Raw genomic sequence first — 24866 nt, 5'->3', positions numbered from 1 at the left:
CTCCCCCTGTGCCAGGGGGAGCAGGGGAGCAGAGGCCTGGGTGCCTGAGCAAAACCCAGAGAGCCCAGAGCTGGGAGCAGAGAGAGGAGGCAGACCCAGGGCCCTGGGGTTTTATCAGGTGTCCCACGGGAGGAGTTTTAAGATCAGATTACACCTTCTTAGAACAGGAAGGTTCCACAAATTTCATCATGCAAAATTATACCAAAAGCAGGGAAATTTAAACCAATATTGTAAGTTCAATTGAAAATAAAAGGTCCAAAAGCATGTTGTTTTATTCTGATAGATTGTATGTTCTTGTTTAGTAAAATTTTTTTCTCATATAAGGTTAACTGAGGCATTTTTATCTATATCCCACAGTGAATTCTAATGAGGCATTCTGTGCACATAGGGCCTGATTTTATTTGTGCATCATTCCTGCTAATAACAATATCTAATGAAGACATTCATTAAATGTCCATAACGTTAACGGAAAATTCCAATAGAACTCCATCAGGCTCTCCCTGTTACTTTAGCACTGCATAATTCTACTAAAAAAAGTCTCAGAACATGAGACAGAAAAGAATACTATGCAACTAAAATTGTCCATTATTCAAGATGAAGAACAATATTCTATTACATTAGTTCTTCAATTGTCATGAATTATAGATGACTGGGATATTTGTAAGATTTCTGTCATTAGTTGTTATAGTTGTGATAGTGTGTGTATAGTTGTTATAATGTGACTGGCAAACAGGATTCATTTATAGGTGAAAAGAAATACACTAATTGTTAGAAAATAAATGTAGCTGATATGAGAGTATATTTATTAAAAAAAAAAGAGTGTTTAGCAATCTGGAAATAAGTTAAGATTTATTTCTCAATAAAATTGCCTAAATCTGATGTTACATTTAGATTCACTACAGTACAGGTCTGAGCTACAAAAATATATTCATGTATTAAGGTATTGTTTATGCTGGTATTAAGATTAGATATGTCTTATACATAAGGTAGCTGAATATTGCCACATGTGCTAGTAGTGGAATATTAATTTGATTTTTTTTATACAAATGTTGAAAGAAACTGAATGTTGCAATTGGTTATACAGAAAGACATTATGAGGAAGTAGGAATATAGAATGACTTAAGAAAATAATTTTTTACAAGGAAAGTATTAAAAAATCTCCTTAGCAGCATAAAAAAGGGAAGGGAAGTTCAGGGAAGTTCAGGGAAGGGAAGTTCAGGGAAGGGAAGTTCAGGGAAGTTCAGGGAAGGGAAGTTCAGGGAAGGGAAGTTCAGGGAAGGGAAGGGAAGTTCAGGGAAGGGAAGTTCAGGGAAGTTCAGGGAAGTTCAGGGAAGTTCAGGGAAGGGAAGTTCAGGGAAGTTCAGGGAAGTTCAGGGAAGTTCAGGGAAGGGAAGTTCAGGGAAGTTCAGGGAAGTTCAGGGAAGTTCAGGGAAGGGAAGTTCAGGGAAGGGAAGTTCAGGGAAGGGAAGGGAAGTTCAGGGAAGGGAAGGGAAGTTCAGGGAAGGGAAGTTCAGGGAAGGGAAGTTCAGGGAAGGGAAGGGAAGTTCAGGGAAGGGAAGGGAAGGGAAGTTCAGGGAAGGGAAGTTCAGGGAAGGGAAGGGAAGTTCAGGGAAGTTCAGGGAAGTTCAGGGAAGTTCAGGGAAGTTCAGGGAAGTTCAGGGAAGGGAAGGGAAGGGAAGGGAAGGGAAGGGAAGGGAAGGGAAGGGAAGGGAAGGGAAGGGAAGGGGAGGGAAGGGAAGGGAAGGGGAGGGAAGGGGAGGGAAGGGAAGGGAAGGGAAGGGAAGGGAAGGGAAGGGAAGGGAAGGGAAGGGAAGGGAAGGGAAGGGAAGGGAAGGGAAGGGAAGGGAAGGGAAGGGAAGGGAAGGGAAGGGAAGGGAAGGGAAGGGAAGGGAAGGGAAGGGAAGGGAAGGGAAGGGAAGGGAAGGGAAGGGAAGGGAAGGGAAGGGAAGGGAAGGGAAGGGAAGGGAAGGGAAGGGAAGGGAAGGGAAGGGAAGGGAAGGGAAGGGAAGGGCTCTTGCAATGAATTTAGACACTTTAAGGAAAAAAGTCTTTGTATTTTATGCATAGCGTCTTGAAAGGTATTTGGACAGTCATCAGACATCATTTTTAGTGTATTATTGCAAAGTAAGAAAACAAGCATGGAAGGCCTTTAATTTTGTTGTTATGCGTTTTGTAAATTTCTGTCTGGACCCATAGGATATTAACTTTATATTACTACCACAGTGACAGCTGAACTGACATAGTAGATCATCACTCTGCATTTCATAAAATAAAACTTTTGGAAAGCTGCACTAATATACTTCATAATCTGTTCTTATTGTACTGAAAGTATCACTGACATACTCACTAATCATTCGTGTCATATATTTACCTGCTCTACTTACACTACTGCAGTTATTTTTGTTCTTCTCCCTCCCTCTTTTGTTGTAAATAATTCAAGGGGGTCTTACTTTTACTTGCATTTTTAGAGATATTTCACCTACATCTTCAAGAGATACTTTGTTGGCAATTTAAATGAAAGTTGGGATTAGAAGAGAAAATATGTAAAACCTCTCATAAATGTACCCTTCATACAAAAGGAAACTACATCATATGCTAGAATGTTATTGATGATATGTGTACTTAAGACAAATTAACACAAAATATCCATTTCAGATCAGGTTTACTTTAGGTCTGAAAAATCGTCCAAATTTAAGGTCATCACTCCATTCCTCTGAGTCAGAAAGAAAAATTCAAAAGTTTCAAATATTTTGTTTATCTATGTTGCTGTTCTGCAGGTTTTATATTAATAGGCTATGATTTTTTCCCAGTTGCCAAGGATTATTGTTGTTTCACCATCAGCCACTGCCAGCTCCTGAAAGGTAGCTCACTGTCATAAATCTTTCATTAAAATTTTGAGAAGTGGATAATTTCTATCATTCTTGGAAAAATAAAAATGGTGTCACCTTCAAACCTATCCACTCTGGATCAGACAGCAAAAAAAAAAAAAAAAAAAAAAAAAAAAAAACCTCAAACAGCTCTCTTTTTCATGGTTTATTGTATGGCCATGCTGAAGTTTCAGTGCTATCCTCATCTGCAGGCCATCTTGATTTCCTCTCAAAATTACTGAGATTTCTACAAGGCTTTCAAGTTTTTTTTCAACCACCAGATTAATATTCTCTTTTATTTTGGTTTAACATTAGGTAAATACTATTAATTGCTATAGACAGAGGAAAAAAAAAGATTGTTTTAATATCCACTAGGAATCACCAGACACTAATATTCCATCTTGACTTCAACTGTATGCCAAGTTGAGAAGTTAAATAACTTTTCATAACCTCTTAAGGCATACAAAGAAAGCTTTCTAAATTATTTGCAGGTAGAATCATTCTGATTCAATTGCTGGTGTTGTTTTGATAGTCCTCTTCTCACTATCCAAAAGTTAAAGGTATATCTCCTTACACTAATCACAAATAAATACAACAAGCATTTCAAATTGGTCTCCAAAAAAATCAGTCAGAAGAAAAAGACTGCCCTCAGGATGCTATTCAATGGGATTATTTGGAGAACATTTCTACTGAGAAAAAAAGAAGAAAAAACAGTCCTCACATTCTGAGATTCCTTTTCCAACTACTTCCTGCCTTACAAGACCCCTGTATGTTCACACCAAACAAGAGAAAGGTTCACAATGATTCTCTGAAGAACTGGTGTAATAAAATTCTGTCTTATCCTGTACATCTGAACAACAGAGAAGTTTTTCAAAGGGCACTGTCAGGTTTTATGAACTGGAGCAGAAATTGTGCTCTGGTTATCATCTGACACTATGTGTTATCTATATAACATCTCTCTGAACTTCACAGAGTATTCCTCTGCTAGCCCACAGGATCTGAATATGCTTTAAAGACATTAAAGTCTCATTGGTTTTAATTTGCAGCATCCAGTAATTCTTAGGTTTGTTCATATATTTGTTTGTTTTTCATCTGACCTCTGTCAGACTATGATTTTTAGCTCTAGATTCCTGAGAATTCCAGTCATAAAGATTTCTGTGTATACTAGGACTACTACGTGTGTAGCTTATGAGTACTAAATTTAGCAAAGTTTGTGAACAATACTCAATTGTAGCAACAGGAAACAAAGCGACACGGACTTCCTTATGTATCTGAAGATCACTTTGTTGTAGAAATCACCCTCCTTTTGTACTTTTAATTTCAACTGGACAAAACCAGAACTTAACAGAAGAAGGGCACCCACTGGCTGGCTCAGCTGCAGTGCTGCTGGCCATGCATCCTATAACCCAGTCAGCTTCATGTTCATATGCTGCCCATGTGCTCCTCCTCATCACTGCTTCTCACCTCCCAAGTGACTTCCAACTGTCCAGCCTGCAGCTGTGCCTTTCCAACAAGGCCTTCTGGTGAACATAAGCCTTAACAACTTTAAAAAATATAGCCCCATATTCCACACTCAATAGATTTTTTATATTCTCAACATCTTTTCATTTCCTTAATGGACCAAAGTTTTGGAAAATATGTTTTTGTAATAGTACTGGCATTTCTATTAGATAACTGAGTGTAAATTTTTTGTCCTAACTTTTAAATTTTTTTACTTTTAAACTTTTTCCTATTAAATTGGCCTTGAGATTAACTTGGTTTTTAACATTCTCTTTATTTCATTTCAGTTGTTTTATCCTCAGTGAACTTTCAAAAAATCAAGATTGGCTGACCCATGGGTATTCTTGGAGGTATCAAGAGCAGACAAACGCAAGCAACCTGTTTCCAATATCTGTTGGAGAAAGACTGGAGTTGCAACTGGCACCACCAGTAAGAATGAGTTAGAATTGACTAAGTAAAGATAACAAAGAGGTAGAAAACAGGAATGTTAATGTAACTGGAAAACATGTCAGGAAACATCACCAAAGCAAAATTAAAATAAAGCAATTCTGTTTCAAAGCCATATTTGTAGTGATGATTGCTCTGCACCTAGGTCTGAGAGAGCAAAGTGGTTATGTATCATGCTAAAAGCATATACTGTAACAGAGAGCAGGAAATTTGTGTAGTCACAAAACATGCAAAGATGTATCAGCTTAACTACACATTTAAAACTTTTCCAAGAGTGAGGTAAGAAGTAGTTGGAAGTTCTAATATTTGTGGGGTTTATTTTATCTTTCACAGATTTTTATATCCTTCATAATTTTTACTGTTTTAGAAATGAAATTAACATGAAAGTAGCTTTCCATAAAATTTTTCTGAGAAAAAATTATTTTTCTCTTTTTGAACAGAACCTCTACAACTTATACTCAAACCTTACTTTGGAATACTAGCTGCTGTTTCTAATAACTTATTTAGATATCTAAAATATTTTAAGAGTGTCCATTCATGAGCTTGAAATACCTTGAATCAGGTGAGCAGACAAATAACAGTGACTTGTGTAAGAATTTATGTGGTTAATTTGAACTGCTGCTAGCTTAATTTGAACTGCTGCTAGCTTCAATACAAAGGACAGGAAGTTCTTTACTTCACATTCTTGTGTCATGTTTTTAGTTGGTTCCAGCAATCATATAAAAACATCACCACATTTTTTTGGGAATAGGACATCATTGAAATATCCCTGACCTCCTCACGCTTTGTATAAAGGGGGCAAGGTGATATATCTTCCCTATGGAAGAGATATTTCTATTTCTCTAAAAGTCAATCCACCTCATCCATTTCTCCTATAAGCGTTACTCCACCAATAAAATCCTGAGTATCATGCATGCCTGGGTAATATTCTTTTCTAGTCTTTTGTCTCCAAGGTTAAAGCAACTATCTTTAATTTCTTACTGATAAACTCTGGTGTTTGACCAAACTCTCTCTCCTCAGGCAATTATTTAATCAAACAAATACTAAAGTGCATCAGCTGCCATGATTTTTTAGGGAAAGAATTCCTCCATGAGCATGACCAGGTGACTGGTCACAACCACACAATGTCAGGTGGTACAACTTGTTATTAATCAGGCTTTCTTATTGTTAAGGGATACTTATGAAAATGAAAGGAGGAAATGGTTGTCTGGCCCAAGTAATTTTGCTTTCCTGACTCTAACCAACAGGCAGTGAATGCAATAGTACTACAGCTGGTTATTTATGTCCACATTTTCTTTCCCAATAGCCTACAACTGGGAGACTTGTTAGTACACTCTTAAAATTTCTATCAAGATTCTACCAATGTTTTAGGAGAAATACTTACTTCTTTAAATATCTTTCTGTAGCATCAATAGTAACCCGTGCGCTTACCAAATAAATAATCCGGAGCATTTTCTGTATGTAGAGCATCTTACACCTATTTCCACTACGCAAACACTCAAAACTCTGTAAAAGAGACTTCATAAGGAAACTCATGAAAGCATGTCCTTATTGCTGAAACTGTGGACTTTTTATTAAAAAGAATACTTAGAGATAGGTACTACAGATTTTTTTTTTTTTTTGAGTGTAGACAATTGTTCATTTAAATGCAATGAAATTGCATTGCTTTACAGATGCTTGACTCATGTTCAGTCACTGTCTTTCAGTTGAGATCTGTATGTACGGAGACTCTGCACATATGATAATGATAACCAAAAGAATAACTTAAAATATAGTTTACATTAGGATTAATCTCCCTGTAACAGTTAACAGTTTACTGCTATGATTCTGATAAATCAGATGGTGCTCCCTAATTTCAGAGGATTACTGACTAAATGGATCTCAGAGAGGTAGCATTACATTTCTTTATTTTTGTTTATCACCTTTCTTCCCCCAGCAGAATTAATGTGATTCTCTGTGAAAGTCCCAGTTTGATGCAGCCTGGCTTAAAAGTGTTCTGTTCAAAGTGTACAAAACACCTGCTCTATTAGCACAAAACTGGAGTATTTCTGCCAGTGCTTCAGGGAAAAGAATGGGAAGCATAAATAATGTCTAAATTAGCATGACTATGACCTTCGGGCTACATGTGGCAGTGCAATTCACTAAGTAATGCTAAAGGAAATTGTGAGAACAACTCTTAATTTCCAAGGTATCTGCATTCACAACCTCAGTTATATGTTAGGAAATGAGCTTGCCAGGTTCTAAATGACCAAATCACAAGAGGAGACCTCTCAGCAAGCAGGTAACCTGAAAACTACTCTAAAATTTTCTTATTTACTAGCTCATTTTTTCATCCATTAGTTTTATTTGCTCAAACAAATTTGAACTGGTTGAATGAGATGGGTAGTCTTCCATTTATTTTGTGTCCCATTATATGCTTATTTTCTTTTGAATAAATCAAAGGGATTTTTCCACAGTTTTGTACAACTGATAAATTGGTGAATTCTTTTAAAATTCAAACACATGGCCAAATTGCAAGTAGAATAGTACTATGTAGGTTTGGGATATTACTACCTAGTTTCTATGCATTAATATATCTCTTTAATAAAAAAAGCCCTGCCTGAATCCACTGCTATTTTAAAGTAGACAAAATAGCCTAAAATATTTAATGCCTATGCCAAATAACCAGTTGAGGATTTCACCAAAAAGATGGACATTTTTTCTTGCAATTTGCTTGAGAGTTGGTCCTTTTGAGCTTTAAGAGGTAAAAGTGGAGACTGTTCATCTATACAGCACTGAATATTTTACTCTGCTTATTGAAAGAAACAGAAAAATAGTTTTAAAGTACTTTGATTTCTCTCAAGTTAGAACAGGTAAAGTCCATACCTAGGAATCAAGGTAAAATAATTACACATATTTGAAACAAATATCTTCAGGCATCCATATCTCCATGCTGAAACTTTCCAAATTTTATTACTCATATTTTAACTGAGGTCATCCAAAGGCAACATTTTTTTAATGATAGGAAAAAGTCAGAGGTGAATATGTGCCTGTTTTTATGTTATTTTGGACTTTTGCTATTTTCTTTTTTTTTTTTTTTTTTTTTTTTTTGTCATTTCTGTGGTTTCTCTAAATCAGCTATCCTGAAATAACTGTATGCGAGGAAAACCTCAAGATTCTGCTCTTCCTCTGTCCTATGGACTTTTTCTTTCACATGTTAGGACTTGAAACTGAAAAATAAAGGTTTTTTTTTTTTATTTTTCTCTAAGAAGGAGCTAGACAGAGTACCCAAAAGGCATGCAGTTGTCCAGGTTTCAGACTGTAGGGAGTGCCTAAGCCTTTCACTGGATTGTAGCAGAGACAGAAGTTTTGTCAGATGTTACCAGGTGAATGACCTGCTCAGCCTGGTAGCAGAGCTATGGGATGATGTAAGAAAGGTAGAGTATTATAGGTTCAGAAAGGGACATAGACTTATGGGACCAAGAGGTTTCAGGAGTAGCCAGGAGTAGCCACCAAAAAAAATTCAGGAACAAGGGGTTCCTCTGTTCATCCCCCAGCAAGGAGCAGGTACAATTTGTGAAGAAAGGAGCAAATGGAGGGTAGTCTATGCTTGTAATGGCAAACAAAATCCTTCTTTGAGCACCCCACAAGGTGCCTCTGCACAACAGGTAGGAGGCTTTGTACGGGGAAGACTAGCCTAAAGATGATGAAGGTACAGCTACATCAGAGGTGTCACCACAATCAGAAAGATCAATCTCCTGTATCAAATATGCTTCCAAGAGGAAGTGGAGATGGGTTATAGTAATAAATTACTCCCTTCTAAGAGGAAGAGAGAGCCCAATATGACAAACAGGCACAATCTACAGGGACGCCTGCTGCTTCCTTCAGACTTGGGATAGGAAAACCACCAAGAAGTTAGGATACATGGCTCCACAGCTTGTGTCACCACCAAAATTTTGTGCTTTTGACAATGGAATGGCCTGCAAAGCACCAGGAATCCTGTCATCAGACAGGGGAGCCTTGTTCAGTGAGAGAGTCTGTGCAGGAACTAGCAGTGCTCATTGGCAGAGCTTTAAACTAGACAAGAACTGGCCATGGGCACTCCCAGCCAGAGAGTCAAGTGTGTCCTGGGCTGTATCCAAAGCCCTGTGGGCAACAGGGAAGGGAGGGGATTCTGCCCCTCTGCCCCACTCTGGTGAGACCCCACCTGCAGGGCTGCCTCCAGCTCTGGGTCCCAGCAGAGAAAGGACACGGAGCTGCTGGAGACAGTCCAGAGCAGGGACACCAAGGTCATCAGGGGGATGGAGCTCTTCTTCTATGGGGAAAGACTGAGAGACTTGGGGTTGTTTAGCCTGGAGAAAAAAAGGCTACTAGGTGACCTAATTGTGGCCTTCCAGAACCTGAAGGAAGCCCACATGAAATATGGCAAGAGACTATTCACCAGATCATGTAGTGACAGAGCAAGAGGGAATGAATTCAAAATGAAAGAGAGTAGGTTTAGATTAGATATTAGGAAGAAATTGTTTACTGTAATGGTGGTGAGGCACTGGAATAGGTTGTTTTTTAGGGCAAATATATTTATTTTTGACGTTCTTTTTAAAAGTCTACTTTTTTTTCTGATTGATTCGCTTTGTCTCCTACTATTTTTAGCATGCAAGCTCTAAATTGTCCTGAAAGCAAAGTACTATATTAATCTTTCTCAATTGTAAAGCCAGGCAAGTACCCCGTTGTGCTGGTTTTCCACTGGAGCCACAGAAGTGATTTTTTTTCTGATAGGAAATGCTGAAAACTTCCTTTGTGCTTAGCAAAACCAATTGCTGGCTAGCTTTGAGAATAAGCATTTTAATAGCAAATTAAAAACTAGATCTGCCTCTGTGAGATTCACATTTTAAACCAAACAAACCCTAGGAATTTCTGTCTTTTCTTTCCAGTCTGGGAACATGTAACCAAGCCAGCCTGGCCCTCCTGTCTTGGCCAGGCCGGGTGACCCCTGCTGCAGGGCTGGGCCCCTTTCCGGGGAGCTCATCAGGCCCTGTCCTGCCAGGCCGGGCCCCAGTGGCTCCTGGGCATGGGGAGGGGAGGCCATCGGCTTGAAATAAATGTGCCAGGAGACCAGCTCCCTTTTAAGGCCTTTATTAAGTGATCAGCTCTGGGTGGGGGCCCGAGGGGTTTAACACACAGCGCCGCTGCTCCCTTTGGTGACACAGAGGAGGAGGTGATCAGTTCTGCTTCACAGCGGAACTGGGGCTTCCATCCTCATGGGTGTGCCTAGAAAGACATCTTCTGGCTCATTGGCTAGGGTCCTCATTCTAGTCCAGTTACACTAGGTGGTGGTGACCTCCAAAACTCTGTTGGTGGGGTAGAGCGACTTCTCCCCAGTAGGTCTAGTCACTTAGTTTTCCAAATTTTAGATTGGCTCATTGTTTCTAGGGTCTTTTGTTGAGTTTTCTTGAGCTTTGCTTAATTTGCATATACCCGGGACCATTTCCAGCTGCCATTTTGGGGCGCAGCAGAGGCAATACCAGAGGGATTCAATAAGGGTACAGGAGAAGGGGGTACAACCAGGGTGTGTGTGAGGGGGTTAACAGTGGGGTGGGCACAAGGGGGGGTACAACCAGGGTGTGTAAGGGGGTTAACAGTGTGGGAATATAGCAAGGGTGTATGTAAAGGAATTGACAGTGAGGGGTACAGCAAGGGTGTATGTGAGGGGGTTTACAGTGGGGGGTACATCAAGGGTTTAACATTTATTAACACAATTAGCTTATCACAACTGTAAGTGTATTAACAGCTCTAACCATACTGAACTTGTTCATAACAGGCTGCTGAGTCCTAGCCTGGCTGCTGAGATCCTGGCCCTCCCCCCAGCAAAGCCACTGAAAAATCCCAGAGGCGGCTCTGCAGCCCACACAGAAAACAGCCCCGTGGCTGGAAATGAACACAGCAGAGGCCAGAGACTAGCCATGCAGCCAGAGCAGGTGCAACCATTCTAGCCAGGCCCCCTAAGATCCTGACACAACCCCTCCAATACGATCTAAAAATCCATCACCGTGACTGCTTCAGTCCTGCCTGGCAGGGATTACGTGACCGTCTGCAGGCCTGGAGCAATATATTAACACTTTCAGTACACAAGTAGGACTTGTATACCTTCAGTCCTCCCTCAGGTGAGATAAAAGGACAAACTGAAGACATGTAGAAGATCAACGTAAAGACCAAGGTTAATAAAGAAAAGAGTCAAGTCCCAGATAGAAGGAGAATGAGGAGATAGTTTAAGTTTAGACTAAAGGCCTCTTGTGAAGCCATGGAGAAGAATGTAATTGATACATCAGACTCTTTTTCCCTGTAACTTATTGAAATTATAAACAGATGAAGCATTCAAATTGTAGATATGAGCAAAGGCATCTATGCTAAAGTTAACAGATGTTGAAGTAGAAATTTGAACAGAGAGAGAAGAGTGATGAAGACCCTCTGTTCCCCTTCCTCAGCAGAAGACCTCTGTTCCCAGAGATGGAGATGATCTCAGAGATAGATAAAGAGAAACATTTGCTCTTGAATAGCTCATCCTTAAAATAGTACCCCATAAATTGACATGGCCCATAAATGCAGCTGTGGGAAAGCTGTGAATGATGGGAGGGACTCCACGATCGCAGATACCCGGGTGGCTGCTATTCGTGGAAATTAAAAGCCACGAGAGAACTGTTTTCTTGTGGAAAAGTCTCCATAAAATGACAAGAGGGACTCCTCTTCCTTAGTGAACTGAACACAGACTATTCTAGAGGTGATAAACCGACTGAATTGTTTCTATAAAATAGTAGTGGGAAAGAAAAAGTCATAGTGGGAGGAAAAATATTCTAAAGGTTTTATTCTAATTCTTATTATTATTTCTTTTAGCAACTGTTAATAAATCTTTCTTTATACCCGTTTTAAGTTTGAGCCTGCTTTGCCTTCCTCCTAATGCTATCTCACAGCAGAAAATAAATAAGTATATTTTAGTAGGTGTACTGGCATTTGGCCAGCACTAAACCCACCACATTTAATTAGTGCATTAGCCAAGAAATCTCAAACTAACAAACCAAAACCACTACACCTGTGCAGAAACAAAATGCTCCCTGTAGTGATGTATTTACCACACACACACAGCCCCCTCAAAAAGCAAAATAAAAAAAGCATTACATTTTGAACAAGTGAACATTATTATTCTCACAAAGGTAATGGCCTGAGCTGAATAAAGAATAAAAGGCAAAACTGTTAACTGATGTCCGATTGATATGTTTTATCAATTTTCCTTTTGCAGCTTTGGAGAGTCAATATTTTTAATCTATGCCTGGTCAGTACAGTCAGGTAACCAACACAATAATAATGTTGGTGGTCAAAGAATTCTGAAGCAACTGTCAGGGAGATTGAAATTTTATTAGCTTCAAAATACAGCTCTATAATCTGTTGAGATTTCTGTCAGCACGATTTTCAGATTGATTCCCTTTAGAAAACTCAAAGGATGGAGCTCAAACAAAAGACTTACAGAATCACAGCATGCTTTGGTTTGGAAGGCATCTTAAATATTTGATACATGCTCATAGAATTGTGTTTAGCATCATCTAACTAGGGGATAACTCTTCTGCTTTATCTTTATGCAACAAGAAACATACATACTTTAAGACTACAATTTTATGCTTAAACCTAAGCACACACAGTTTGTTAGATAAAAAGGAATGTTTCTTTAGCAGTCCCCAGCTCCTCCAGCCAAGAGAATAAAAAGAAACTATTCTGGCATCACAGTCTGGTTGAGTAATATAACTATATTGAGATAGCATATATATGTGTACATTTATATATGTATACATAAGCCTCATAAACTACACTGAAAAATTCTGTAATCTTTATATAATTGTAGTATCATAGAATGTTTTCAGTTGGAAGGGACTTGAAAGATCATCTTGTTCCAGCCCCTCTGCCAAGACAGGGACATCTTCCACTTGACCCGGGGGTTCAAAACCCCACCCAGCCTTGAACACTTCCAGGAACAGGGTACACACAGTTTCTCTGGTCAGCCTGTTCTCACCAGCCTCAGATTAAAGAATTAATTCCTAATATCCTAACCTACCTTATTTCAGTTTAAAGCCATTTCCCCTTGTCCTGTCACTACATGCTCTTGCAAAATGTCCCTCTAGAGCTTTCTTGCAGGCCACTTTTGGTACTGGAAGACTTCTTTAAGCTTTTTATAGTCAGAGCAATTTTTCATTTTCCCCTAGCTTTTCACTTCTAGAATCAAGATCTACATCATTCACATGTATAGGTTCTTGAATTATTACTGCCTAAAAAAGTAAGGAAGTAAAATTATAGGACAATTTTGAGTGTGTTGAGGAGCAGTTAAAAGCAACTGCTTCTGCCATGTAGCTAATTAAGCAATAAGATGTTTTCTTTGAAGTGGTTTGATTTTGTTCTTATTATAAAATCTCTTAAAACAGCACTGCAATAACAAAACCTAGGAAAAAACCTGCCAGGTATTTCTGATATTTCTGTTATTTTGATATTAACTTGAAGCAAAAAAAAGATGAAGGTAACACTGTGATGAAAAATCACACTGTTATTTTATTTAGTATTTTACAAGGCATAATTATACTGTGATATGGAAGGAACTGAGGCTGAACTGGATCCTGAGAAGTAATCAAATAAGCTTTAATATGACACAAAGACTTGTAAAGAAAGTAGTGGAAACATTAACAGAAAACTATTTAAATATTTTGGTTTTGGTTCTAAGACCTTCTCTGAATCCTTATATTTAATGTGCTGCAACTCCAGCTACAAACTTTAATTCTGAGCTTCCTAATAGACTCTACACTGATAACTATCTTCTGAGATTAGTTAAAACCAGAAAGGTTATTTCAGACACACATATTTTTAGAACTCTGTCTTGATTTTCCCATTGGCTTTAAACTTCTTCCTCTTTAATGCAGATAAATTCTAAATAAATAACCTAAAAGTCCCTGATTTTCTATCCTGACTTTAAACCTTGACTCTCAGGATAAACTCTGAAACACAAAGTGCATATATATGTATAGTAGCACGCACATGTAGGCTGTTTTCTGCCTGAGATTTCCCTTGTACTGAAACAGCGATTCCAAGTTTGTGAGACTGAGCTTTAGTTTCACTCCATGTGTTTTTAAGACCCCCATGCATACCTTTAAGCTGGTCTATCTTCAGAGGCAGTGCTATCACCACTAGAAATGGCTTATATGCATATACTGGCATTTGTAGAAATTCTCCAAACTGGCAGCCGCTATGTAACACGGATGACTTTTTTTTCACAGCTTGTTAATTTCACTAAAAATAAAATAATCTCATTTGTCCTTGAGCAACACAGTTTTTTGGTTATAGAGATTATATGCATCTGAAACAAACCCAGATAGAATCCTCCATTTAAAGATCATTCAGAAACTGACTTCAACTCTTAACATTTTACAAAGAATGAAAAAAAAGCAAATTTTTTATTGGTCTCATTTAGTAGTGGCTGGGATTAAAATTATTAGCACTAAATAATTCTGTATTCATATAGATATATACATACACACATATATATACACACACATAGAAGAATGTCACATTTACAGCCAGTGGAAGAAAGTTGATAAAGCAATCATGGAAGAATCTGATTTCATGCTATTTTTCAAATAGTTTTTCAGTCTGTACTGATTATGCTATACATGTAAATAATTAAGCCTGTCAAGAACTTTGAACCCAAGAAGGCTCCTGAAGTAAAGCAGAATGCTGAGTTTCTATCTAGTCCTATAAAAAGTCCCCTAAAGCAATCTCTGGCCATTTGATATGTACGCACCTCCTTGCCTTGTTTGCTCTTTCAAGGAGTGTTTTTTTACTTCTGACCTACAGTGGGTGCCTTATTGGAGCAGTGCATGCAACTTCTTTCCACTGTTTTAAAATTTTATCCTCATGGATATGTGTGTGGTTCACAAAGTAACTTTAAGTCAAAAGAGGGAAGAGAGTCTTATATTTTTGAAATAGGTATATGTGTGATGAAAACTTCCACAGTCTCATCTCACTTATCTGAACTACTTGCTATCTTCCTATATGTACATATTATACAAAAAATTAAGAAAAAATTGTTCTGTCTGTGAAATCAAGACAACTATTCTAGGTTTTGCAATAAAGATTTCCAAAATTTAAAAGCTTATGAAAATAGCTTGGGTCAACTTTATATAGTTTGTTCTTCAACCTTAAGTATATTTATTTTTAATTGGTTTCTAATCTAGATTACTGAATTACATAATGAAAACTATTTTGGACCAGAAAGAAACCTATAACATAATTTAATAGGTATTTTTATGTGTTCTATATTTTACATATGAAAGAAACATAAACCTACCATAATATAAAGAGGAATGAAGCTCTATACAGACCACGGGACACAATATCACAAAAACTGACTAATTTTTCAATATAAAATGAAAAAAAAAAAAAGAAGTCTTACATGAACTACCTAAAAAAATTACAACATTATTAATATAGAATCCACTGGAAGCATAAAGTGTTCGAAATTGCAGATTGAGAAACATTTGTCAAATGTTAGACAAGGGAAAGATTAGAGTAAGACATAAAAAATCATTTGTTTTCCATTCATAGGAGCTTTAAAATTATATACAGAGATAGGAAAACAACAACCTTAACAGAAGCCCTCAACCATACCTAAGATTGCCACTGAATTCAATATAAAATAAGTAGTTTTACTCACAGCAGGGCTCTACATAAAAACTCCAACAAATCTTCCATCTCAGTGGGTCAGTTTGACATCTCCAATATATAGGTTTTGGATTGCAGCTGGTACTAATGACATTTTGGTACCAAGCCATGATCTTAGAATTTGAATAAATTTCTACTCTTTCTAACAACAACCTAAGATATTTGCCCTTTGGCAATAGCTTTCTAGCCAGTAGTTATTCTTTCTGGTTTTCCATAATATACATAAAAATACTCTTTTCATAATTTCTATACTGAATAATAGGTTGATTATGTTGTGAATTTTAAAAATCATGTAAATTGTGAAAAAAGGTCAGAAATTACCCAGTCCATTGATTTGGCCCTCCTCTGACTTCAAGTTATAAAGTGTGCCTATTGTACTTAAAGTTTCTTAAAAAATTGTAAAACATGGTAATACAATTTTTTTAAAACGTTTTCAAGTTTTTATTCTATATATAGAAATAGCTGTATTAATCAGACAAATAAAATGCTTATAAAAGTAATGACTCAAAACCCACATTAGTATTAACTCCTAATTTAAAATATCTGTGCTGAAAAAAATTTTTACTCAAAACTCCATGAGCATAAGTCACACCAGAAAATGAGAATGGCAAAAAAAAGGTATTAAACAAGTCATTATCTTTGTAAAACAAGAATTTCTTTTTGATCCAGAGGTCTGGTACCACACTTAAACTTTGCATATGTCTGTGGTAAGCCACTCACAATGTTTGCATTTTTAATTTAAAAGGACTAAATTATGACTCTACCTAATATAGTATCTGCAATAATTTATTTAAATATACTTTTAGCTGGTAATTACTCAGACTAAAATCCAACATCAAACTTGTTTAACTGATGTATAATATCTTCAAGAGCTTCAAAAGAAATCTGGATTCTCCTTTCCCACAGTTTAGAGATGAAAAAAAAAAGACTATTTTAATCAGATAATGTGAGTGAACAGGAAAAAAAAATCTTTTTTTTTTAAGGGCACTTCTTAAAAAAGCAATTTCTTTTTAGAAATTTAGCAAAATAGGGATGAAATAAACAAATTTTTTTTCTGTTTTGAATGCTCTCAGAAATGTTTCACTGCGACCTGAAACTTTAAAAATCTTCGTTGCTCATAAATATTTCTGATTTTTCTTAAAATTGTGTGAACACAAACACACACAGAGATAAATGTATGTGAATCAAAATCAAATTTCAAAAAAAACTTGCATGGCAAAAAAAGATCTATTTACAGGGTATCTCTGCATATTTTATGCTTATCTGCTCTACTTATGCTTTTTTACTGAGCAAGCTCTAGTAATTAATCAAATTAAACAAGGAAAAAAACACAGTCTGCCATTACGACAGACCCAATTATAATAAGACTGAGAAATATATGAAAGGTGTCAGTGCAGTAATTAAACTTCATTCTTTCTAATTATCTTTGGATTTGATCAACCAGTAAGATGTGGAAGTAGACTACTAAAGAAGGGTTAAAATATCCTGGAAGGATTTAGTAATTACAGATATTGATTACTTTTAGACCCTGTTGAGCTGCCAGGATAAGAAAAGCGCACTTGCCTGTTTGGTACTTTTATTTCTCACAAGATTGATGAGTTAATAAACAGGGAGCAAGCATTCACATAAATTCAACATCTGTAATATTTTTCACTCCTGAATTACTTGGATAAGAGGGACATCTTTTATGTGAAGTCACCAGAGAGGAACCCGCAGACTTGATCTGCAACCTGTACTCTTTCCTGTGATTAATACAGTGTTGATGTTTAAAGAGGCAGCACCATTAGGCAAAAAACTCAGCAAAAAGAAACTATGTTCTTTGAAGTGGGACCTCCTGCCACGCTCTGATATTTTCCCTTGTTTGTAAAATGCATCTTCTTCATGTATAAGGGTCTAGTTTCTCTTTTTCTGCATATGCTATCTTAAATAAATCCACCCACATCCACACTTTCTAATTTAACTTACTGATTTTCTTGTGCCTTTAAAAAAATAAAAATAATAAAGAAAACAATTATTTAGTGTGTTATAAAATTAATTAAAAATCTGAAAATAAGGAAAAGAATTCGGAAATATTTCAAAGCATCTTTACTTACAAAACCTTTCATACCAAAAACTGCTTTTGGAACAACTGTGCTCTAAAGTAGAGGAAAAAAGTAAATATGAAAGATAATTTAGGATGGGTTTAATTTATAGGAGAACTGTGAATCAGTTAGCATAGAAACAAACCATGAAGGACAAAAATTCTCATTTAAGGAAGACAACACTTTTTAGCTGAATACCATCTGAATGGTATTCAGATGAAGACAATGGTAATAAAGTATGGAATATTAATGAAGTCAGATAAGCACTCTTATGTATTGTGCAACTGCACTATTTAGTAAACACACATCGCTAAGAGTATTTTGTGACCCAAGTTCGATTATAACTTTCTTTCAATTTTCTTTTTTCTTTGTCACTGCTGAATTTTATTCCCCTGATCTTCTACCAAATTTAATTGTGTGACTCCTTGAAGAAATATACTCTGTGTGTCTTCCTTCATTTCTACATTCATTCCAATTCATACGAGCACACCGTATTTTCTCTTCTTTTTCTTCTAGACAGCAAATAAATTTAAATATTAAATTTTTCACTACAAATTACTATTTTTTGCCTTCTTTGATTTTTTGGTTCGTTGGTAGCGATTATTGCTTCAAATTTTCTCTAATAAAGGCTCTTTTTTCATCTATTGTTCTCAACATGAGGTCAGATTTGCCATTTGTTAAAATGCCATTTTTAAAATGGTTATTGCCTTTTAAATGTCACAATGACAATGAAGTGAATCTGCACTCAGAGAAAAATGTTGGTGCCTTATTGTGTCAGGAAGCAGAGAGCACACAGAGAGAAGCAGCTGTAGACCTCAGTCCAAATGAGCAGAGTGAAAGAAATATTACTTTCTCAAGCTGCCATTTTTCTTAATGATAGTCCATCACCTTAATTCCATTGACCTTTATGGGATGTAGAGCTGTTTTGAAAGATGCTAGGGTTTTGCTGGATTTTACTTGACTGACAGATGATAATTTTCGAATGAAAAAACTATTGCAAAATATGATTAATAAATAGATTTCATAAAACCTGATTATGAAATTAAAGTACTTGTTTCCCACATTACAAAATAATGCATTTCCAATTTGAGAATATTTTGTATAAAGTTTTAAATGATCAATAAATTTCTTTTAAATACTTTCAAAGCAGGAACATCCAGAATCAAAACACAAACAAAAAGGAATCACCTCTTATTTTTAAAGGTATATTTCATATCCTAAATAAGCAGAATACCAACAAATAAACGACTTCAAAACAATACTCAGAGAAAACACACCCCCACCCTCTAAAACCCAAACCCAAACAAACAATAAAACAATCCAAAACAACAACCCCCAAAACAAATAAAAAACCAACCAAACAAAATCCAAGGAGATTAACTGGAACGAAAACACAGGAAAATAATAGAAATGTTTACTACAAGGAATGCTTTTTTTCCCCTGGAAATTATTAAATTTGTTATAGAACAAACATGTTTTCTGTCCATTGGGATTTGAGAAATCATATGAGTCTTCCCTGAAATTTAGAGTAACATGTAATTGTTTATACCACTCTATTCCACAAATATTAGTCACCAGATAAAAGTAAATATATATATATCAAGCATAAGAAAATTATTTTCAAGACTACCTAGCTTTAAAATTTAATTTTAATGACATAAAAAAATCAGTAAATTAATGTGAATTTCTGAATTTTATTTCTGTATCTAGAGGAATAGCTTACAGATTGTAGAACTTGAAAATTATATTCTATACATGATGAAAATAAGAAAAGGATTCAATACGATTTCTTGTTCCAGTTTTTCTTATGTTTAAATAACAATCTGAAAATTCCTAGATGTGTTAAATAATCTGTCAGATTATGGCACACTTTCTTCTGCCACAGAGAGCTAATAGGCTATTCTAACAAGTAAGACTATATTAGCCAAGGGTTAAAAATAAACATCATCATACTTCCCTCTTTTTAAAGTATGACATTACTGATTCTTCTAATTACTTAATTACTTGATAAATAGTACCTTTTCTACATATTGGATCTTGTGCCAGACATTCAGTCTAACTCTCTAAACTGTAGGCAGAGGAAATCCCATGAAATAGTACTTATTACTGGGCTCTGACACAGGGTTAACACTTCAGAATTTCTTACCTGGAAGAACAGCATGACTTGGTCTTCATTAGCTCTGCATCTTGGGTTTTTTTCCATTGCCATCATAGATCTTTCCCAAGATTCTGCACAAGCCAGTTCTTTGATGAATTTTATCTAGATTACCATTCTCACAAAGAACTACTCATAAATATTTCAGTAAAGCAGCAGGCCTTGAATTGGCATTGATCCCTGGTCACCTGTAGGTTATTTGTGTTGTCCTTTGATTACCATCCTTGATCTTTATTCTGAGGCTTGACACTAACTTTTACGTTATTCTTTGCGTCACACTATAAAATCTTCTCATAAAATTGGCAGAACATAAAAAGTATTCTCTTTAGAAAAAGAAAACCTAGACAAGGAGATAACAAATCTGATTAATCCTCAATTCCACCAATATTCAAGGATTAAAGGGAGAAGAGGATATTGGGACACTGTTTAAATAAGATGCCTGCAAAACAAAAGAGCATAAACAAGCAGATACTTTCCAACTGTGGTCCCTGTACTGCTTGTGCCACTGGAATTAAATCTTTCCTGAGCTTCTACAAAATATTTTGTGATGCAACATAGTTGGAGTTTGGGTATTTTTGTGTAACTTCAAGTATACTTATTAGACAATATATCTCTATGTTCATTTCATGAAGAGAAAATATGACGTCTTGTATATCAATGAAGTATAAAGAAAAGAAATGTGGATCACAAAAAAAATCTGTCAATTGTTGCATCCCGGGTTGCGTTCAGATTAGAGTTTTATAATGTTAGTTAGCTGGTTCTTTGTACACCCCTGTTCCCCCAGTGATGGTTCGCTCCAGGCTGCCTGCCATTGGAGATTCCCCATGTCACTCCTGTGACCACCCCCTGTTCATTCCTGAAACTCCCCTGTCAGTCACCCCATCCCCGTGTCCCTGTTCATCCCAGAGCCCTGTATCCATCCCCACCGTGTTCCCACTGGTCACCGTGGCCCACATCACTGCCACATTTCCTGTCCCCACTGGGCATGAGGGCTTCCGCCCGTATCTGCCCGCCCCCTATAAAACCCCACACGTTCCTTTGTTTGCAGCCATCTTGTCCATGCGGCGCTAGGGAGTGGCCGCTGTTCTCCATCGCAGTTCCATGTGACAATAAACCCTCTCCAGCCAACCGCAAGGACAAGGTGTGCCTCCTTCGCCTCTCTGCCTCGCCCCAGCACCGGCCATGGAGCATGGCCAGCCCTACCCCGGTGCACTGAACACCACAGCGCCCGGGACACATGGTGCCCTGGTCCTGCCAAGAAACAGAGCCTTTAGCCGGGCTCTCCAGAGTTGCCCGAGACTGGGGAAATGAATGCAATGCCGCAGTCAATGTTTCATGATTTCAGCCCCACAGAGACACACACTGAATTTTCTTTGGTCTCCATTTATAAATTTCTTATGCTCTCCCTCTGACTTGCATTATGAAGTGTTTAAGTGTCTGATATTATGTTGACTCTGTTGATTTTCTGGACAAAAGGTTGTGAAAGAGGGATACAGAAGTCAACAGAAACCTGACAATGTAATCATTCAACAGTCTGTGTTGTTGGCAAATTTTCACGTGGCGAGTCAAATATTTCAAAATATTTGTTTACAAGTGTATGTAAAAAATGCTCAGCCCTATGGTTACATGTGGTGGTAGCTTTCAGGTCACAGAGGAAAACAGAGTTTCCCAGGCATTGTTCTGGGAAAAGCTGGGAGAAGCTCAAAGAAAAGAATTATAAACAGTCCTTAATCTCTGCAGCTGTGACCATGTTAATGTGTCTTACATGATGTTTACAGTAAGGTTGTTCAGTAAGGTTGTTTACCAAATGGGTGTCTTGTTAATTAGCCAATCATGTGAAATGTATTAATTAAATGACTAATCAGGTCCACCTGTAGTGAAGAAAGATATAAAAGTAGACAGTTGAATAAAGGAGGGGCTTTTTGCCTTTTATACTTCTGAATGATGGCGTTCATAAGTCACTTTCTTTACTGTCCCCTATATCTTCGATGACGGTTTTTCACTCTGTTGAGTATGCCATGTATGATATATGTCTAGGTGGATTTTTTTACACTTCAGAGTACCTACTTAGAAACCTTTTGGAGAATATTAATCTGATCCCATTTCAAGAAGTAGTATTCGAGCTCTAGCAACAACTGTGGGCTCAAAACATTTACCTCTTCTCATTGAGGATGAAGAGGTGACTTACCATTGAGTACCTGCCTTGAGAGAGGGATCTGGGTGTACTTTCATTTTATTTGCTTTCTTTAATTCAGCAAAAAAAAGCATCCTATTTTCCAAAAGAAGAGGTTCAACTAGAAAAGAAACCTTAATTTTTAACTATAGGAGCAACCAATCAATGTGATAACTTATCTGGGGATCTGGGGCATTTTTGATACCCTTAAATCAAGATTCTCTATAATCATAAATTTTATTTAATAACAAGGCAAAGGCTGTTATATAACCACTTGTTAAATTGTATGAATACTATCGTAGAGCTGACCAAGAAAGATTTAGGATTCCACCGTAAGCTAAAAAAGAATGGAAAAGGCCACTAGGTTGAGGAGAAAGTGTCTTGTTTCATTTTCAAATATGCTCAAATTTGATTAATCAGCTGCCTGTCTTTTCCGATCAATTCCATGTACAGAACTTTTTTTTCCTATGAATCTGGATAAAAGGTGGTGTTAAATTATTTGCTGGATCCTTCCTCAAAATGCAGTTTAGCTTAAAAGTGTCTTCTTAGCTAAAACTGCGGACAACATACAATAGCTCATGTTATGTTTGCCATCTAATTTTTCAGTTAAATGCTCATGCTGCTGTTTCTTGAAAAGGCATTTTAAATGTTGCAATAGAATATACAAAGAACAAAGAAAATTGTATCAACTTTTAAATGCACCTGTGGTGTAAATCCCTCTGTAATTTGTCTGGGTAACATACTCAGGTGTTTAAAGATATCACTGATAAACTTAGAAAAAAGTAGCATTTCTTTAACTTTTAATTAAAGCAACCACAACAGGGAAACAATCATCATGCTGATAAGGCAAAAAGGAAGAACTTTGGTTAAAATATTAATATATTCATTTCCCCCTGAGTTTAGTCAGTGTTTGGAATTCTTTAACCCAAGAAGAATAAGCTGACTCAGACTCACTCTGATCAATCTGTCTATTTCTGCTTAGGGAACCATTCTGTGACACAGCAATATCAGCTGAAGTCATGTGGGAAGAGAACAATCTGGATCATGAAAGTTCTTCTCACAGAAACAAATTATTGTAACAGTTAGTTCACAAAACTTTTCAGTAATTTTCAATTTCAGAATTTTCAGAACTGGTTGTCAGTAAAGTATTGAGCTCTATGTAAAGACTATAGCTTAACAACATAATGTCATGATAAGAAAGTACTTTAATTTCCCATTAACAATTTGATCTCTTTCAAATTTAAGGCTGGTTAGTTGTTGGGATGTGGAGTGGGGTGGGAGGCTCAGAGAGATGAAGATGATAGGACTGGGGAAAGATTTGCTCTCAGGGCCTCCAGTTTTTTGAACATGTTTTATGCCAGTGGGCATAAGTAACGGGAGTATTAGAAGCTATAATCAAACCACTTCCACTTGGTAATGGACATCAGTGGACTGGTCTGCCCTTCTTGTTATTCTTGTTGCTACAGCTGCCAGAGAAGAACAGATGTTTGTATTCCCTCCCAAACTCTCTCCTTGAAAATGACACCCCATAAATTGAAACATGCAGTCCCAGAAATACTTCTGGGCTCATATGCCAGCTTTTCCTGAGAAAAGAACTGCAAACATATCCCTACTTCTGAAACATATGGACTTCTTGATCTCTTTGGAGGTGTTCCAGTACCTTAGATGCAAAACCTTCCATGGTTTCAGAAGAGTGCCCTTATCTACGTTTTTGTCACTTCATATCACACTCAGCTTTAGAGAATGTGTAATTTACATGTCAGCTGATGGATAATGACAATAATATTGATGGTATTACTGTGACACATGCTCAAGAAATTATATTATTTTTCAGCATATTTACTTGCTCGAAAAGGTGCATAATTTTCCTTTTAAATTATTAGTTCTTAAGAATCATGTTGATTCAAAGATGATAGTGTATTTTATTAAACTGCAAATAAACACAGACACATTTAGAAACTAAATTTTAGAAAGGATTAAAAATATCTGTGACATTTTCTGAATCCAAAAGAAACTATAACTCAGTCTAGGAACCAGAAAGACAACTATAAAAAGGGGAAAAAAGACTCAATCATTCCAAATTCTGGCTTGCCCATAGTTCCTATCATAATCAAGGATCAAATAAGATTTCTGCTATTTCTTCAAAGCAGTAATTTTAAAATTCTATATTACTAATGTTGTTACTGGCTGGACACATGAATAATTAATTAAATTATTCTGGGAGCATTCATTTTTCAGCTGGCATGGCTGATGGGCACAGAAAAACACACCTCTGCTACTACATTTCCTTAGCCTCCGAAAAGGGTAGCTGCACACAAACTGCCTGCTGGGAATGGTGCTGGGCCATTCACAAATAATGGCATTACATGTCTCTGGAAAATACCAAAACCTGCAAGGAATTTTTATACTGATTTAACATGTTTGAGACTGCATTTCTAGCAGCCATGGGTGTCCTCTGCCACAGCTTTTTTCCAGATACCAATTTGGCCCTAGAGATTTTTAAAACTGAAATTTAAGGATGCTTAGATAACTGTGTGTTCAGGGGCCAGCATGGTGAATACACTGGGATGTAAGAAAGGTGCCATGTGATCTCATTATGCAGGGCACAGTCTGATAGTGACCTGACTGATCAGTGAACTTTTTGGTCAATGTAACCTTAACTTATGAAAGCAGAACTGGAGACACTGGAGCAACTGGAAGAAGCTGATAAATGGAATTATTCTCTTTTAATTGAATGGGGAATTCCCATGTTTCTTCAAAAATTTCCTTTAGGAATACAATTATACATGTAGAAATACAGGGAGAGGAGAGCAGGTCAAAAGAAGGTGTTCTCAAAGATGGTTTTCTGACTGTGTCTGTGACACATCTCTGGATGTCCAAATTTTTGTCAGGGGTGTGAGAAAACAATTCACCTT

This window comes from Vidua macroura, chromosome Z (genome assembly GCF_024509145.1).
Source record: "Vidua macroura isolate BioBank_ID:100142 chromosome Z, ASM2450914v1, whole genome shotgun sequence".
NCBI lineage: Eukaryota > Metazoa > Chordata > Aves > Passeriformes > Viduidae > Vidua > Vidua macroura.
The sequence above is the reverse complement of the archived record's forward strand: the minus strand, read 5'-3'. Positions refer to the sequence as shown.